We start from the raw sequence: 20,379 nt of genomic DNA on the forward strand, positions 1-20,379 counted from the left end.
GAATTCAGCAATTGTCCCCCAGCATTTATCATACTTGTGAATTTTTTTTAATCTTCTGATCCCATGTTAAAGCGATGGTGGGAAAAACACTTTGCTTATTAGAATGATGAGACAGATTCTTCCCAAGCACTCAGAGACTGTTGTATTAATCTGAAGTATGTGTCTTCAATTCTAGGTCTCTTTTAAAAATATAATTTGACCACCATCAAAGCGGCAGCAACAGCTGCAGCTTTGTCCTCTGTTGGAACTACACTGTGTGCTATTTCATAGATGTATAGATACACGGCTCTTCAGTATTTCTCACAATGGGCCTGGCTAGCTAGATTGCTGGGAATTATAGAAGCATGATAAAGGAGGATTACAGATTCAACACATGGTATATTTATGGAACAGAATGGCATCTCTTGGGCCCCTGAAAAGGCCACAGCTGATCATTGTGGGCAATCTCAGAAATTTACTGAGTAATTTTGGGTTAAACTCAGGGAGGAGATTTAACTCAAGTTAAAGCTATAGTAGAAAAATATATACGGTAAGTAAATTTATGTGAAATACTTCTAAAGCTGCAATTTATATAAACCACCTTTTGCACTGGTATACTAATTAACACTTTTATACATTAATATTACAGTAAACCCATGATTTGTTTGTATTCAGTTAAGAGATGGAATGCTATGCACCCTAGGAAGGGGTTTACATACTGAAATAGAAAATACTAGGGTTGTAATCCAAAATAAGAGCATTGTTATTGTAAAGACAATAAGACAAATGTGCTAACTGAGAAAAAATAATGATTAATCATATTACTTGCAGAAATAAAACATATCACTTTTGCAGGATATGTTAAACCAAAAGATGGTTGGCACTAAGGAGCATCAAGAATAATTGAAGTTAATTTGCACTTGTTAAATAAACTAGCCAAGTGCATCAAGAGATACATTACTCATGCTATTAAGTTGTGCACTTAGGTCTCCCTTTGTGAAGTACGTCTGCAGTCTTTATTTGTGTGTGTGTGTGAGTGTGTTTGTGTTTAGGCTCTGTATAGCACATTCTTCTCCCGTTTTTTCCTCCAGCAAAGGAAAGGAAGTTGGCTGAGAGAGAGACTGACTGGTTCAAACATGAACTTCCATGTTTTTATAATAGTCCTTAACCATCATCACCAGGGACGCGGTGGCTCAGTGGGTTAGGATGCTGAGTTTGTTGATCAGAAAGTTGGCAGTTTGGCGGGTCGAATCCCGAGTGCCGCGTAACAGAGTGAGCGCCTGTTACTCGTCCCAGCTTCTACCAACCTAGCAGTTCGAAAGCACATAAAAATGCAAGTAGAAAAATAGGGACCACTACGGTGGGAAGGTAACAGCGTTCCGTGCGCCTTTGGCGTCTAGTCATGCCGGCCACATGACCACGGAGATGTCCTTGGACAAGCGCTGGCTCTTCGGCTTTGTAACGGAGATGAGCACCGGCCCCTAGAGTTGGAATCGACTAGCACGCATGTGCGGGGGAACCTTTACCTTTACCTTTTTAACCATCATCAATATATTTTTGCAGCAAAATATATTTCTGGTAATGACAACAATCTTAGTGCTGCAGCAGAATGGCAAAAATCAGTGAGCAAGCTACTAAGTCCCTTATCTGAATTACCTTCTTAAGTTTACCATTATAGTAGATTGTACACAGATGATTGTGGTATGTCCTTCCTTACCTTCAGCCAACCTCCATCTTCTCTATTCTAAACAATGGGATGTGGCTGCTGCTGGTCTTCAGCTCATATTGGTGGTGGTTCTTAAAATGGCAATAATTTGGGCATATGAAGCAATTTTAAACTCCTTGGAATTGCAAGGATCTAGTTTGTGACTTTGCTACCAAGACATTGTATAGAACAACAGTCTGTTTTTTGTGTGTGAGAGAGTAATGGAATCAAACAGTTTAAGTACCACTGTTCTAGAGAAAAATGTAGCTACATGAGGTTGCAATCTCTGACCTAATTAGCATAATCTGAATAAACTTCCTATGAAGAGTGTTGCATTGAACAGGGCTCTAGATGAAATGCAGAAACTTAGACAAACAGGCAGTCTTCAACTTACGATCATACAACAGTGCTAAAAAAGTGACTTACAATCTGTCCTTAGGACCTCTGCAGCATCCTCACAGTCATGTGATCAAACTTTGGGCTCTTGGCAACCAGCATGTATTTACAATGAAGTCATGTGGTCCCCGCTTACAACCTTCCAAGGGAGTGTTCAAGGAAAGTCAAGGGGGAAAGCCAAATTTGCTTAGTAACTATATGATTCTCTTAATGACAGTGGCAAAAAGTCATAAAATCAGGGATGACTGACTAAATGGCATTGCTTAGTGAGGGAAGTTCTGGCCCTACATTTGGTTGTTAAGTCCAGGATTACCTATATTAACAAATGTACTCAATGATTTGATCATGGTCTAGATGACTGATGTAATACATATTTATATTTATACATAGACATCTCTTGGCACTTTAAATGCAAAAAGTACGTAAACTGCATTTAGGAAAATAGATAGGCAATCCTAGAATCCTGGTTGCTTATCTTGTTCTGAAATTTGACTGATTAAGCATGATATATTTAATATTGAATATTAAGCAACATTTTAATAGAAAGTGCCCAGGCAGAACATTTTTCTTCAGAAGAGAAGTGAAAAATCCTAAGGGAGAGGAGAGGAGTTGGGTCAGTCAGTGGATGTATATGTGAAAAACAAGTAGTCCTCGACTTAGAACTGTTCATTTAGTGACCATTTGAAATTACAGAGGCACTGAAAAAAGTAACTCAAAACTGTTTTTCATACTTACCACCATTGCAGTATTCCCATGGTCATGTGATCAAAATTCAAAAATTTGGCAGCTGACTCATATTTATGATGGTTGCAGTGTCCTGGGGGTCATGTGATCCCCTTTTGTGACCCTCTGACAAGCAAAGTCAATGAGGAAGCCAGATTCTTTTAACAACCATGTTGCTAACTTAACAGCTGCAGTGATTCTCTTACAACTGTGGTAAAAAAAGTCGTAAAAATGGGGCAAAATTCACTTAACAAATGTTTCGTTTAGCAACAGAAATTTTGGGTTCAATTGTGGTTGTAAGTCGTGGACTATCTGTATAGAAATTATAAAACAGGAGACAAAGTTAAGTTCCATTTAGAGAAGACTTAAGTAATCTTCCATCTTCAATTGTTTCCTCACCCTTCCATAGATCACATAGATTTGCCACATATGAGTGTGCTGTCTTACAATGGCAGTTGCAGTCGCTGTTAGGTGAATCTCGCACAGTCATTAGATGTCGTATCATTGCCATTTTTTGATCTCTGGAGGGCTTCCCCATTCACTTTGCTTGCCATAAGCAGGCAGTAGAAGTTGCAAATGATGATCACATGATCATGGGATGCTGCAAGTAGAATTGTGAGGTAGTTGCCAAGCATCCGAATGGCGATCACATGACTGTGGAGACACTGCAATGGCCACAACTATGAGGTCCTAAGTCTTCCAATTCAGCACCATTGTAACTTTGAACTGTTGCCGAATGAGTGATCTCTGAATGAAGACTTCCTGTATACATAAAGCAATGACTCCCGAGAAAACACTTTCATTCAAGACATGTTACTTGAAATTCCAAAGTGAAATACATTATTTATAGATTTCATGGTGATGACGCATAGGTGAACGTCTGTGGAATGGCATCTATGTTGATGAATGATCTCCTTTCTGGGGAACAACAATCCCCAGGGCTGACATGTTTTAGTCATTTTTTAAAAATTCAGCTGTGTTGGCCTTCTCTCTTTAATAATATTTCTAACACTTAATTTTGGTTTTGGTTTTAGTTCTTCGTACTGTATTGTTAATGTTGTCATAGCTGTTGTAAACCACTTTAGGATTTTTTTTATAATTGGAAACAGTATTAAATACTTGGAATAAACATGTACTGGCACCTTACTACCTCTCTTATAACCACACCCTGACAAATAATATTTCAAAAAAGGATGTCTCTGTTTATAACCCAGGTGTACAACCCAACAAGTCTAAGATTCTGGGATTAGCTCTGGTCCCAGAAAGCCAGACTCAAAAGCTGCCACCGAGTGCAATTTTTAATTTGGCAGAATAAATGACTGCAGTGTAATCATTATGCATATACATTCACCATGCTATTTCTATTCAGGGTAAATAATGCTGTGCTGCATGAAGAAAAGTGGAAAAGGCAGCCACTGAAATGAAAGGTGATTAAAGAGAAAAAAGAAAACAAATCTAAATATAATTTAAACTGACACCATTCACTATACTTCTCTACAAATTTCAGTCCTTGCAAACTGTCCTTGCTTTATTATACCCATATACTGTTTAATACATTGCATTTTTTCTTTAAACTTCTCACCTTTCTTTATTCTCAAAATCTCATCAATTCCATGCAATTGTGTTTTTTTAACCCTTAACTCTTCCTTTACATATTTTACAATTCAATTTTCATTCATTCATTCATTCATTCATTCATTCATTCATTCTCTATATGACCAAACTACCTCACTGTTGTTCTTTCATAACTCTTTCATATTCACTTCACATTAATTTACTGTTTTTGTTTGACCACACAGTTACAGTAAATGCTCCATTGCTGGTGCATTTTATGTTGCTCCCATATATCCAAATCTACTGCCACATAACACTGTAAAATGGGCAGAATGTCTTTAACAAATGTTCAGTTTCCAGTTCCCAGTCCACATGTATGCACTATATTTCTATTAGCACCTGTCCAATTTAAAATTTCTTCATTCATTTTCTAAACTCTTGCTTGTATTCTTTTTCATAATTCCCTTTAGTGTAATTCCATGTACTTCTATGTCACATTGTAACATAATTCTTTTCATTCTGTTCCAATCAGCTTCTACATTTTCTTTTGTCCACATTTTGTTCATTCTTTTGGAAGATTAATCTATTTTATCATGCTTTTCCATATAAGATTTGTTCTTTTCCTTCCTACAATTGTTGCATTCTCATTCTCATTTCAATTTGCTTTTCTTCCATATCTGTTTTCCCCAAGATTTACTCTCGATTTTACCAACAAATGGTTTGCCCCACATTCAAAATCTGTCAACATTATTTTATTCTTTACTAATTCTGTCAATCTTTTATAATTTATATTACATCCATATTCATTCCTTTGCCATAGGAGCATATGAATATATTTGTGCCTTAACCAACTAGAGCTTTTGCTAAACAGACACTCAACATTCACCATTCTTATTCATTCTTGGGTTTCTGAATGAACCAATAGCTGTTTCTGTACTCTATCATCTCATTCCCATCAGCCATTCATGTCATCTGGCAGAGAAATTTTCCCCTCTGAATTGCATTCATTTAGAATATTGTATTATTCCCACAAAACTCATCTCTGGTTGTTCCATTATTACTGTTCACTGGAATATAAAATACAACTATGATCAGCCTATGATTCTTAATTTTATACAAATACACAGCCTAGATGATGCCAAACAATATTTTCTAACATAGGTTTGCCTTTTGATTCATAATTATTGTGAACTATATATCTTCATTTAACAGCATGTGTTCATCACCCCACTCCAGAAGATCAGATCCACTTATTTAACTTCTATAAACTTTCCTCCATTTTCATATAAACACAACATATCACATTTTCTTTCATTAATTATTTTACTAATTTATATTCTTTATAGATTATGCCACCAATAATCCAGATTACAATCCACCATATGCTATGGTCATCAGGAAATAGATTTTGCTATCTGTCATGGTTTTGGTCAAATCAGGCTTTCTTGTTACACTTTTTGGTAAAATAAAGATGGTGTGGCCAGGTTGCTCACACTCTATGCAGCATTCATAGCTAAGTGAAAGAACAAGGTGCAATTTCGGTAGTGTGCATTAAGTTCATTAAAAAACAAGGTTTACTCCAAGCCTGTTTATAGTATTGTATGCAAACTAGGATCTCTAGATTAGACTACAGAGATTAGCTGCTGTCAGGATATGAATTTTAATCTTACTACTATAATTAACTAATTAAATTTATATTAGATGTAAATGAAATCAAACCAAATTTAATTTTTATCTTGAACCTATACATTACTTTTTGGAAAGTGGCCCCTGTGTAGAACTATGGGTTCCTGAACTTGAGAAGGTTTTATGCTTCTGTCATATAGCAATTCAGAGAGCAATTAGTTCCAAAAGATTGAGGTCGTTAGACATCAAAAATGTACCATTCAGTTTAACTCTCTCAACCCTCATTTACATCAATAAATCTGGAGAGAAGATATTGTTATTTATGGCAATTGACTATTGAAATCCATTAAACATTAATAATAATAATAATAATAATAATAATAATAATAATAATAATAATAATAATAATAAGAAGAAGAAGAAGAAGAAGAAGAAGAAGAAGTAGTAGTTGTTGGAAGGGACCTTGGAGGTCATCTAGTCCAACCCCCTGCTCAGGCAGGAAACCCTATACCATTGCAGGCAAATGGCTGTCCAGTCTCTTCTTAAAAATTTCCAATGTTGGAACATTCACCACTTCTGGAGGCAGGTTGTTCCACTGATTAATTGTTCTAACTGTCAGGAAGTTTCTCCTTAGTTCTAGGTTGCTTCTCTCTTTGACTAGTTTCCATCCACTGCTTCTTGTCTTGCTTTCAGGTACTTTGGAGAATAGCTTGACTCCCTCTTCTTTGTGGCAGCCCTTGAGATATTGGAACACTGCTATCATGTCACCCCTCACCCTTCTCTTCGTTAAACTACACATACCCAATTCCAGCAACCATTCCCTATATGTTTTAGCCTCCAGTCCCCCAATCATCTTTGTTGCTCTTGTCTGTACCCTTTCTAGAGTCTTGACATTTATAATTGATATCAGTAAAAGTGCAAACCCTTTCACTAGTCATTATGTTTTCTTTTAATATCATCATTCAGTTATACATGACTTGGGTCTACAGTGGTACTATGGTTACTACCTGCAGAATTCCCAGCCTTATAGTTATTCTGGAGCATTATCTCAATGCATCTAGAAAGCCTGTTGGATTAGGGATGGCCTTCAAAATGGGAGGAGAACATCACGATGCCAAAGGAATGTGTATGGTGGATGGATGGAGAGAGGGAGAGAGAGAGAGAGAGAGAGAGAGAGAGAGAGAGAGAGAGAGAGAGAGACAGAGAGAGAGAGAGAGAGAGAGAGAGAGAGAGAGAGAGAGAGAGAGAGAGAGAATATCTGTTTTCTTTATTGAAGGTGTGTATTGTTTTGGACAGATTATTTTAGATGTTTATAGCCCTAAAATCTATACCAGGTGGCAGCACCTAATTGACCATTACGGATCTTGAAAAGCTAAGCAGTGTTAGGCCTAGCTAGGATTTTGATGAGAGAATATCAGGGAATCCCAGAGGTTTAGACCAACCTAGGAAGCAAAGAAGTCAAAATTAAGTTACTTTCACATTGAATAGAATGTATGTGGGTGCTTAGTTGTGAAGTCACCAGGACTTCAGCTTATCTTGACATAGACTTTCCCTACAGCCCTAAAGTTTATTAATTCATTTTCAGTAAGTGATATCTGGCATTTAAAGAAAGCCTTTAAAATACTTGTCCCATTCAAAAATGATATGTATTCAGATAAAAATAAATGCACCAAACCTTGTGTGTGTTCTTTAGCTTAGCCTAGCCTAGCCTAGCCTAGTTTATCTTATCTGATAAATGCTCAAAATAAAAATGATCACCCTTCAAACTAGTAACAGCATATAATATATTCTTTTCAGAAAGTGCAATCCTTACATCTACTTACCAAGAATAAGAATACTTTCATAAGTCAGAGATTGGCTATGTAGTCTTGCACTCTCATATAATGGTCTATCTTGGCAGTTGGGTGAATTTACTTCCAGCTCGGCTGAGCTATGGAGTTCGTTTTCATACAGAAACTTTGGAAGTTGGTAGAGCATAAGCAGAAGCTAGTTCCTGATTACTTCATTCCTTAACGCAACTTTTGGACTTTAATTGCCCTAGTAAGTTTTGTTAAGGTGAATGCTAGCTTGAGAAATCTGTATTTCCCCATCAATGATCCAGATGAAGTAAACAAAGTAAAACAAAAATTCTGTGAGTTTTCCTCTTCTGTTTAATAGATTCAAGTCACTTGCAAAGCTTCGGGCTGCCTGGATATTTTCTTTTTTCTCTTTCTGTTGGAGTGGGAGATTTTTTTTTTACTCCAGGAATTTTGCAGTAGCTTGAGGACAGGCACTGATTCTCTCTCTCTCTCTTCCTCCTTCCCTCCCTCCCTTCTTCCCTCCCTTCATCAGAAAATACTGCTTGTTTTGTGTAACAGACAATCATGTATTTCCTTTCCAAGAGTGCTTATCACGCATTAGTCTACAAATTTGATTTTATTACTTTTATCTGAAAGAAAGTCGTATCACATTTCACTTCTCTCATTTTATTTCATCCTCTGGCTTTTCAGGAAAAAATATTTGATGTAAATAAATGAATTCAGAGTCAGTGATTCTACAATGGCTCATCTATCTCAGGTGCTTCATTCTTATACTTGCCTTTTAGCTTTTGCACAGAAAGTTGAGTTATCTTCATCAGCAAAATTGAAGGATTCTACCTCTTATCAGTTTCTTTTTTTCCTCACTTTGTTGACCGTAAATTTGTAAGAATACAATCCATATATACAGACATGCACACACATAAACACACATTTATCCGTACTATAAAAATAGTCCTGATATAATATTAAAATATTGAATGCAAATATGCATTTGGCACTATTTTTTTGTTATATTTGGTCATGGGATACATAATATACAGGCTATTTTGCATAATATGATTATTCATGGTTAAACTATGCATGATTTGCTTGATCCAATTTTCTTGGTTAGTACAACCTAGTGAACCATAAACTAACCATACAGGCTGAAGGTACACTTCACTCCAATTGTATCTACATTTTTATAAAATGGATCAAGCATTGGAATAGACTCATTCTCCTCACTGTATCCCCTGCATGACCCCATATCTACTTTAGAGGAGCAATATATGGAAAATGAAGGAGACTTTTTGTTGTCTGCCAGAAATACATAGAGATGTGTAATGTTGGAAGGATTGGTTCTAAACTGATATTTCAAAGTAAAAAAGTTTGAAATAGCTTATAAAGATCCTTTCTCAACTATCATTGAATGATTGTATAATTTTAGCATCTACTTAGTAGGTTATTAATTTTTAAAGCAGGCTGTTGATCTACCTAGAAGTCCATATTTCTTCTCAGAATGACCAGTCAGATGTTTCTGCACCATGTATCTGGCAGGTGATCACGCAAGCAAAAATATTAAGTGTATTAAATAGTGTTTAGCTATTAGTGGCAAGACCTGGAGTAGATTTATTTATTTATTAAATTTATATACTGCCCATCTCACTATCAAGCAATTCTTCTGAATGAATTTAATCCCATATTAAATTGAAAATAATGAAAAGTTACTATATTTCAACAGGCATCAAATTCAACTGTATTAAGCTTGTTTTAAATTTACATTTCAACTTTCCTGTGTTTTGCTGCCTCAGGGTTCAATTAGAGAGGCATCATGGACCCTGCCAGAAAGGTGTGACTAAACGCATCCTTGGAGTTATGGATTGCTCTTCCCTACTATAAGATTTAGGATAGTATGCATGTTTCTTCTCCATTGTGTTACCCATGACTGTTCATTTCATTTATTTCTGATATTATACATGGAACATTTGCCTTGGTCCTTCCTATTCCACCAGCCTCTTAAAACTTAAATATCTGACATACTTTCCTGAGGTGCTATAGCATTTTATGTTCATTTGACTATAATAGTGATATTTCACTTCCTTATATTCTTCAGGTTATGTGCTTTTCCTCCGGGTATTAAAAATGTGGAGAGAGAAGCAAATAATATCTTCTTATATTCTTTGTATCTTACAAATAATGCTGATTTGGTTTGCATTATAATAAGCTGCTTCAAATAATACCTTCTGGAAACAAATGAATTTAAGTAATTTGATGGATGTGTTCTTATTTTTTATGTCTTTGTCTCTAAACATGCACCACACTGAATATGTAATATCATTGACTGTTTGATGGTCAGGTTTTGTTTTAGGTTGAAATAAAAAGCCCATAAATTAGTAAATAACCCTATAGAAATAAATTGAATTTGTATTTTTGCATAATATACACAATTCACAAAAGACTGAATATCAGATAAATCAATTAGGACTTGAATTGGTGTTTGTTTTATATAATGTTTTAAAATTGAAAATGCAAAACTTATTTCTTGGTTAATACTCCAGAAATAATGTCACTGTATTCATAGAAAAGGGCACTCAGGGACTATGCTATAAAATGGTACAACTTCCATTTCCAAAGAGAATATGGTTCATTCTTCTTTTAAGGAACTACTTCCTATTTTTATCAATATAAGACTTCCTTGTAACTCTTATATTTTCATATAATTCTAAACTATGATATATTGTGTGGCAGTATGACTTACTCTTAGATGTCCAGATCTTTTAGATAGCAACTTCCATAATTCTCAATCAGCAAGTTTAGGGTTAGGATAGTGGTGAGGGATAAATTAGGCTATATTATGGTCCAACTGTTAGAGATCCAAGGTTTTCAATTATTTGATTACATATAGAAATTTGAGCTAATATGGTCTTCCCTTCTTCTTCTGGCCAGAATGATGAGTATAGACATTTCTATTATTTCCCTGACAGGATTTCACACTGTGTCCAAATGTGGATGAAATGTGATTGTTATTAACCAAGTTTTGGACAGAGAAACAAGATGCCTCCAAATGGTAGCTAATTAACCCGGCTTGTTCCTCTTAATTTGTCTAAACAAGTACAATAAGTATATTATAACTATAATTCCTGTTTAACCAAACAAAGACATGCATCACTCTGTGCTTAATCAGTCATTCTCATGGTGCTATGCCAACTTGAGAATTACAACGCAGTCCTGATGTCTGATATTGATAAGAAGGGTAATACAACATATCTCAAAGATATCAAGTTGGGGAAGACTGAATCAGAGTGGTAGATAATGATTCTGTTTTTAAAGCATGCTAGGGTCGGTGCAGGAGAAGTTGATTAGATTCAGCCAAACAAACCCATAAGGTCTGCATATGATAAAACCTACTCAATCTAATCAGCGATATTGTTAAAATACTAAAATCCTGTCAATTTCTTTACCCTCCAGGGAAATCAACTAGAAAGAAAGAAATACTGAAAAAAGCAAGTTCCTCCATTACAATATTCTTTGCAGCACTGAACAAATCTCACAAACAATGATAGGCTTAGTAAAGTAATGAAGCCATGCCAGCACTCTTCTTGTGCTTATGATAGGGGCAACAGGAATTTGCTGGAGAAAGTGGGCAAGATTATGTATTCATAACGTTGGGTCTTTTTGCTCCCTTATTTGGATTGTGTGATACCAGAAACACTGATGGGCAGGTAACTGAAATGCAACTGAAATGTGGAAAAGGGAGTAGTGGTTATTTAACTGTGAGATTGAAAGATTGCACTTAGATTTCTCCCTTTCATTGCCAATGCTCTATCCATCATACTGACTGCCTAGTGAGAGTACAAGTGTATCACGTTTGAGCTTATACTGCTCCAGAAATAGGCAGAAAGTCAGTATAAACATTTTAAAGAAGGCTTTCATATGATAGAGACAGTAACAACAGCAGTGAATGATTTGAGTAATGCAGAGCAGAGTAGTCAGGAGAGACCAAATTAGACAATTGAAACATAGAAAAGAAGAGCTTGAAGTAAAGGGAAAAATATCAACATAAAAACAGCAAAAGTGATCTAATTTTCAGTTAGGCTGCTGGTGCATTTAGCTTTGCATTGCTTACTCTGGCAACAGTTACACAGGTTTTAATCCTAAATTTAGAGGCAGGGATTGATGGTCATCTTATGAGCTAGTCTTTCCCAGATTCTTTGGGGAATATAGAAAATAATAATGACAAGCCAATTATCCAACTAAGATAGATTTTAGAAAAGGTACTTTCTATGCTAAATCAGCCGCATGAATCAGTTTGATATTATAAATGCATTGGGATTATATTAGTGCTTTTATATATGCTTTTAGTATGCATTTATTTGACTTTTAATTTAAATTACTTATTAATAACAGTATTATTATTAATTAATATTTGACTTTATATACGAGGGCAATTTTAATTTAAATTACTTATTAATAACAGTATTATTATTAATTAATATTTGACTTTATATACGAGGGCAATTCGGAAATAAACCTCCATTTGGTTATCAATGAGACACTCATAGATACAGAACTTTTATTGTACACATTAGAAAACTACAACATTATATTACTTTTCTACATAATTGCCATTCATATTGAGGCACTTGTCATAACGTCTTACAAGGTTTGAAATTCCTTAGTAGTAGTCACTCGGCGCCAAATCTGGGCTATGGGGGTGGTGGTGATCAAAAACATCCCAACATACCTGCTTCAAAAGTTCCTGGGTGTGTCTAGCAGTGTGCGGGCAAGCATTAACATGAACCAAGTCAGCATGTCCTCACGCTTGTTGTGGATGGCTTGTCTGAGTTTTCACAGTAGACTTCTGAACTGATGGTCGAACCATGCTCCATGAACTTCACTAGCAGTTCTCCTTTGGCATCTTCACATTTGGCGGGATTTTCTATGGCACAACTTCTGGTGTGGTATTGGTTTTTGATCACACACACCCACTCCCATAGCCCAGATTTGACGCCGAGCATCTACTACTAAGGAATTTCAAACCTTGTAAGACGTTATGACAGTTTGAATGGTGATTATGTAGAAAAGTAATGTAATGTTGTAGTTTTCTAATGTGTATAATAAAACTTCTGTATCTGCGAGTGTCTGTCATTGATAACGAGAGGTTTATTTCTGAATTGCCCTCGTATTATGGAGTACCAAGCTTCTAAATTGCCTATAAATTAAGAAATAAACTCAAAAAGGCTAAAATGAATTCAAATAGGTAAACATTAAAATATGTTAAGAGGGAAGTGTTCAGAACTCTTTATTAAAAAAATACTGGGTTGGTTTAAGGAATTGCAGAGAGATTACATTCGTATTCCTATGAACTCTTTTTGATATCTAATTTCCTCCAGGATCAGTTCTAGTGAATGTTAATAAGGGGAACAGATCTAATGTATGGTCCATGCTTTGCTTCAGACCTCAGTGTTTCCCCATTCCAGTTTATCATCTACATGAAGCCTTAGGATGAGGTCATGTGCAGGCATGGGATGAAGAATCAGCTTTACATCTCTGTCTCTGGCTGATCATGTGAAGGTTCTGCCTCAGTGTCTAGAGGCTATGGGAGTCAGGAACAGACCTCAATGGCTCTTAGGGGCTCTCTGGATCCAAGGATTTGCCATTTCTTGTTCTGGATCAGATAAACAACCTGGGGGTTGGGTTGTTCCAGACTTACAACTCCTATACAAGAAACAATTGACAGTCATGGCCAACAGGGCTTTCAAACAACTTCTCCTTGTGTACCAATTGTGCCCTTCTTGGACCTAGAGGCTCTGCTCATGGTTGCTTATGTTTTAGTCACCACTTGAGCGGGATTACTGCAATGTGCTGTACATTGGACAGCCTTTGAAGAGTATCCAGAAGCAACAGCTGGTGAAGAATGTAGAACCAGAGGTAGTTATGAATATATCACAGTGTACAGATATTTCTGTGCTCTAAGAACTGCATTGATTGAGAGTGTGCTTCTGGGTGCAACTCAAGGTGCTGGTTGTCATCTATAAGACCTTTTGTAGTACAGGGGTGACTCCAGAAGATGGTAGAGGACAGGAAGGTCTGGAGGAACGTTGTCCATGGGGTCGCAATGGGTCGGACACGACTTTGCAACTAACAACAACAGTACAGGGGCAGATTATTTGCTGGACTGCTTCTTCCTAGTCATTTTTAACCTATCTCATTATGCATGATGCAGGTCCCCTCCATTAAATAATGTCATTTTGCAAAACCCAGGAAGTGAGCCTTCTCAGTTGATGCTACTGCCTTATGGAAGTGTTTCCCCTGAGATTAGATTGGCCCCAACCTGTCCAGTATTTTGCATGGGATTTAAGACATGATTTGAACATGGGCATGGGGATTAGAGTATATTGAGAGTCTGTGATGTTCCTAGCCTGCTCTGAATCCAGTTTGAATGTTTTCAAGATAATCCACTTCTTCCGTATCACCTGCAATGAGAAGCCACCAGCCCCTTAATGATGTTATCAATCTTGATTAATCTGTACTGTAATACAGATTAATATATATATATATATATATATATATATATATATATATATATATATATATATATATATATATATATATATATATATATATATATATAATGTTGCCATTTTTATATTTTCACTTCAATAGTTGCCCCAACAGACATAAATCCAGGAGCAGAGATTTTCTCCATAACTTCCACAACCCATGCTTGTCTTAAAAATACTGATTGGAACAAAAATGGCAAACCTAGATAGAGAACTTATTAAAGCTCCATGTCAGAATATAAACACAGAAGTCATTTAGAGTAGGCCAGCCAGTAGAGACAGAAAGTTGCAGCCTTCTTATATTGTCATTCCTCAGTATCTGATTACAGAACACTGTCTATGACACATGAAGTAGTATACAGTCATTACGAAGAATAGCCACTGGTAGCCTGGCTACTCATGAAATTGTTTAAATGGGTGGCTATTACTACATCTAATGGCAGTAATTTTCAATTTAATGTTTTTATTTGCTTTATGACAGTATTTGGTTATGCTTCTTGGTGGTAAAATGTTCTGTGGATGGTAGACTCATAAAGCTGACATTTTGAAAAAGTGAGAATTGTAGTAGAGTATAAAAAAAATGAATGAGGAGATAAGATATGGAAATCAGATACAGAAAAAAAATCTTTTCTAGATGTAGAACTGAAGTCTGATTTCCATCTTTCCCATTGAAAGTTTTACTGAAGGACCTTTCTTATGCCCTTCTTTTATACCATTAAGTTTTAAATATTTATTCCATTTGTATATTGTTATATCTTCTGGTCGTTTATAATCATAAATAAACAACATTGGTGGCAGAGGTTCAGGATTAATTGTTTTTACATTGGTGTAAAATCCACAAAACCTATTTGGCAAAGGTGGGAGAATTTATATACATAAACAGTGATGCCTCCTCAAACTACCTTTAATTAAATGGCTATGTTTACATGATATCCATATTCATCATCAACTGAGTATGCTTAATTAACCAAATTTTCTGGATTTACTCAACATACTGAACCATCAATTAGGCAGACAAGATTGGTCATGCACAACACTAGGTTTAAAATATGGTTGGCTAATTTATGCTATGTTGGGCAAAACACATCCAATGTAAAATATTACAATTTCTTCAGTGAAATAGACTGCTGTTAGAAGCAAGGACCAGAATCAGTACAAATTAACAGCACAGTAATAAAAAGGAGAAGTAATGTTTTCTTGTAGTGAATCTTCTTTTCTTTTCTTTTAAAGGTATGCAATACAATCTTATGCATGTCTGCTCAGAAGTAAGTCCCACTATGTTATATGGTGTTTACTCACAGGTAAGTGTGCGTAGGATTGCCGCCTTAGAATAAACCTAGATTTAATTTCATTTTTGTCTTTAATTATTATGTTATGGCTATATAGCAGGGGTCTCCAACCCCCAGCCCGTGGCCAGGGCCAGGGCTTGTTGGGAACCAGGCTACACAAATGGCAGACAAATGTGGAAGCTCCATGTGCACAAGTGGTGGGCACATGCTTGAAACCATCCTCTCTTTCCTCCCTCCCCCCACAGCTGCTGCCGATCTGCAGAGCTAGAAAGGCCAGGGACCACTGCTATATAGCAGGGGTCTCCAACCCCCAGCCCATGGCCAGGGCCAGGGCTTGTTGGGAACCAGGCTACACAAATGGCAGACAAATGTGGAAGCTCCATGTGCACAAGTGGTGGGCACATGCTTGAAACCATCCTCTTTTTCCTCCCTCCCCCCACAGCTGCTGCTGATCTGCAGAGCTAGAAAGGCCAGGGACCACTGCTATATAGCAGGGGTCTCCAACCCCCAGCCCATGGCCAGGGCCAGGGCTTGTTGGGAACCAGGCTACACAAATGGCAGACAAATGTGGAAGCTCCATGTGCACAAGTGGTGGGCACATGCTTGAAACCATCCTCTCTTTCCTCCCTCCCCCCACAGCTGCTGCCAATCTGCAGAGCTAGAAAGGCCAGGGACCACTGCTATATAGGGTAGACAACTTGGGGTCTATATTGGATAGACAACTCCCATAGTCTGTTAGCATTGGCAGGCTGGCTGGGGCTGACAGGAACCCAAATCCTAAGTTTCTGGAAGGCCCTGGGGCTATGACATAGGGCCATTTCTTATTTACCTTCTACTTCTCTACAGTATAGTATAATTTCCCTTCCCATATTACAACAAAAGTTTTGTTTTCTTTGGGCATCCTACTCCCTCTGCTTTATCCATTATTTTGTACATATTTTTATCTATCTCATGACCTAAGGCAGAAGTGATATAATTTGCCATTAGGTAAATGAAGAAGCAGCTGTGGAAAGAAGGGGTGTTCTTCTGTTCCTCATCAGTGAACTGAGAGGTGAACTCTGCTAGTCAAACAGGTTATTGAGAGAAAACATGTGATACCGTTTCAGAGCAGTTATGACAACACCCCAACGCCAGATACATGATTCATCAGTTGGAAAGCTTTTGATGTGTTAAGACTTGTGGATATGTCCACAGGTTGCACAATAATTGGCTGCTATTATCTTCATCCCTCCTTCATCCCAGCCTTTTTCCCTTTTTACCAATTGCAAGGACAGCAATTTCAAAATCCTGTAATTCTGCCATTCAAAAACTGAATGAATGAAATTATGTTGCAAGCTCAGGTCCTGTTTAGTGACCATGTCTTTAAATTTCAAGTGTACTTCATTTATGTGATATATTTCTGCTCAGAGGAGCACTACAGGATGGTTGCTTTTATAACAGCAAAATTGCAATGTTACAGTATTAAACCGTATGCAACTGTATTAAACTGCTTACGTCTTCTCGTATACCAGTTATTTCTTATTTTTTAAATGTCACATGATGCTGAGAGCATGTCAAGTGCTGTAGCTTTATGGAATGGAAAATGAGGCATTTGAGGCCTACTGGTTCATTATTCAATTTTACATTCTGTTCAACATTAACTAACACAAGGTTTGAATGGTAATTTCTAAAGGCACATACGTTGTTAGTATAAATTAGCAAAAAGAATTGGGAACTGATGTAATGTGGAGTTACCAGTCAAACGGCTATGTTACAATAAATGCTTTGATATCATTTACTACAGTTGATGATGTTAAGCATATAGATACCTCCTTTGAGATTAACAAAGGGATGAATATACGATACCTGTTTGTAATAAGAAAGTTGGAAATACTGGTTCTGGACCAAAAACTGTTGCTCCAGTTTTTTAGCTTTGATAATAAAGCTGAATGTGGGGATATTCTCATTTATTTTTAATAGTTTTCTTTTTTCATTTGTGTAAACCAGGGGTCCCCAACCCCCAGTCCATGGACTGGCACCGGATCGTGGCATGGCGGAAACCAGGATGCACAAACATCCGCCGGATGCAGGCAACACATGAAACCATGCCCATTCCGGCCCGTGGAAAAACCTCTCTCCATGGAAGTGGTCCCTGGTGCCCAAAAGGTTGGGGGCCACTGGTGTAAATTACTGTGCTACAATAGCATTTATGTGTAACTTTTTCTCTTCAGCAGATATTTTGAGCTGTGCTGAAGCAAATGTAAAATGGGGTAATTAACAGTTAAAATAATTGAAAGCAAATGTCACTTTAGTCTTTCTCTCCTAGTTGTGGTGCTTCTCATTAATCAGGTGTGCATATATGATGCTTTTGTATGTAGAGCAGGGTTTCATTTTAAGATCACCCATTCCATTCTGGAGAACATAATGCATTTTATACAGTTTTATGGTTGCCTATAATACCAAATAGGAAAAGGAGGGAGAAGATCCACTTTTCTTTAACAGAGGAATAAATGTGCAACAGCTGGGCCTAGTTTAACTTAATTAAAGGCACTAAAGAAAGGGTACACATAAGAATGAGTCCAGATAAAAGAGCAGAAGTGGCCTAGAATCTGTTTTATTGAAAATGGTTTTGGAAGCCTAAGTTCAGTTCCTCGGAGCCCCCTACGCTACCCCGATTTCTGAGTTTAAAGTTTACTTTGCGGTTTGTCTTCAGTGGGGTCAGCATTGTAGTGAATAATTTATAGGCAGGATGAATGAGCTCATTAGTCACCTTTTCAGAGTTTAAATGAGTTTGGTGCTTGTCATTACATGGGCCTTCTGTTCAGCCACATGGCAAAATGACAGTTTGGCAGTTAGCTTGTTTGTAGTAGAGTAGACTGTCTCATTTTAGAGCTGCCTTTGCTTTCAGCCCCCTCTCCCTCCCGTTTGTCTCATCCAATGCTGATCCAGTAACTTCTCATGAGTTTTTTAGGCAAAGAGTTGATAGCTATTGCTGACATTATAGGGATCCTGAGACCTCTTTTCCACCATGAGACTCTTCTATTCTCTTTCTACATTATCTGCCATTTTCATTTATTTAGCAAGAAAAGGAACCAAGGAATATAGGAAAAGCAAACTCCTGATGTTTCTTAATATAGGTAAAAAAACATTATTCTTGCACAAAATGGAGGCATCAGAAAGCTCAGAACCACTGAAACGTCTGCAAAAAATATAAAAGTATTTATTAGTCACATTTATATAGCTTCCCTTTTCACACAAAAATGAGTCTGGGTGGTGTGCAACTATCAATAAAATAGCAAGTAAAAATATTTAAATATAAATATAAAAAATGAAAAAAACTATAAAAAATTAAAATATACAAATTACACAGAGGGTAGGATCAACTATGAAGGAGCCATATAAAATATCTCCAGTTTCCTGAAACCCCCAGGCCTGGTGACACAACCAGGTTTTCAGGGACTTCCAAAATGATAGTATGGATGGAGCTAACCTGATTTGGGAGCGATAGGAAGAGTGTTTCATAGGTAGGGGCCATAGCAAAGAAGGCCCACCTCTGGGAACCCACCAAATGTTGGTGCCTGGCAGATGGGAACTGCAACATGTCTTTTCTGCCAGATCTAATGGAATAGGCAGATATAATTGGGGTGAAGTTCTTTAAAGGTTAAAACCATCAGCTTGAACTGGACCAGAAAACAAACTGACAGTCAATGCAGCTCACCCAGCAGAGGTGTAATATGTGTGCTTCTAGGAGCACACCTAATGCCTGCGCTGCTGTATTCTGCGTCAGCTGAAACTTCTGGATACTCTTTAAGAGCAGCCCCATATAAAGCACATTATATTAGTCTAGAAACACTTTAGAAAAAAATCTTCATGTGGCTGACCTTAATTCTTCCCAATATAGTCTATTGTACTGGAGATTAAAATATTTTTGGAGCATGGAAAATGGGTTAACTTTTAAATGGGTTCAAAACATCTGAGAGAATGGGTAAAATCTCATACAAAAATATAGTGTTTGCTGATCAGGATCCTGAACAAGGCAACTTCCAACCATTATATTCTATGAATCTTTAATAATTCTCAAGAAGGTGTACTATGTGGTAGCTAAAAGTTGGTATCAACTAGATGGGATACAATAAAAATTATCATCTACTTTACAACAGACCATGGAAGACAGACCATTATAGAACAAGAGAATATTAGCTTATGCCCACCATTAAGTGAACATAATCTGTACAATGGCTTTTCTTGATTGCTATGGGTGCAACCGTTCTACAAATACTGAGAGTGCATGGAAGATATTAAAAGTTGAAAAGTTTTTATTCAGCAGTATGACCCCACTGAATCAGAGCCAGAATGTGTACTTAACATCTTATAGCCATTGTTGTGTTTTGTGCATGAAATCAACATTCCATTGCTCAAACTCTGTTCCTAACCACAGTGATGCCAAAATGATGAAATGGGACATCAGGATGAAAGTTCTGCCTTTCTGTAGTTCTGTTGTGATATTCTCATTGCATGTCTTATCCTGCTCCGGTGGACATCTATCTCAAAGGGTTACAACTTAAAAATTGAAACTGTAGAAAACATAAGAAAATGATATCTTGCTTTTATTATGGATGAATACATACACACAGACAGAAACACACAGGCATACACACACACGCGTGCAATGCATAACTGAACAAAGGCTTCCATTAGGATTGAGTATACATTAAGTATAAGCTGATTAAGAAAAGATGTTACAAACATTTTTGATTTGGACTAAAGTCCTTTTTAAGATTTACATT

The 20,379-nt window shown here is 36.9% G+C and overlaps 1 protein-coding gene across 1 annotated transcript in view; it reads left to right on the plus strand.

Annotated features, from left to right (window-relative positions):
- FOXN3 (forkhead box N3) overlaps positions 1-20,379 on the plus strand; it is a 244,485-nt gene that overhangs the window by 27,842 nt on the left and 196,264 nt on the right. The window contains exons 2-3 of the mRNA XM_083375499.1: positions 4,173-4,230; positions 15,555-15,625. The gene's annotated coding sequence lies outside the window, so the exon portion shown is untranslated. The remainder of the gene's footprint in view (positions 1-4,172; positions 4,231-15,554; positions 15,626-20,379) is intronic.

This window comes from Vipera ursinii (assembly GCF_947247035.1).
Source record: "Vipera ursinii genome assembly, chromosome: 1".
NCBI classification, from domain to species: Eukaryota; Metazoa; Chordata; class Lepidosauria; order Squamata; family Viperidae; genus Vipera; species Vipera ursinii.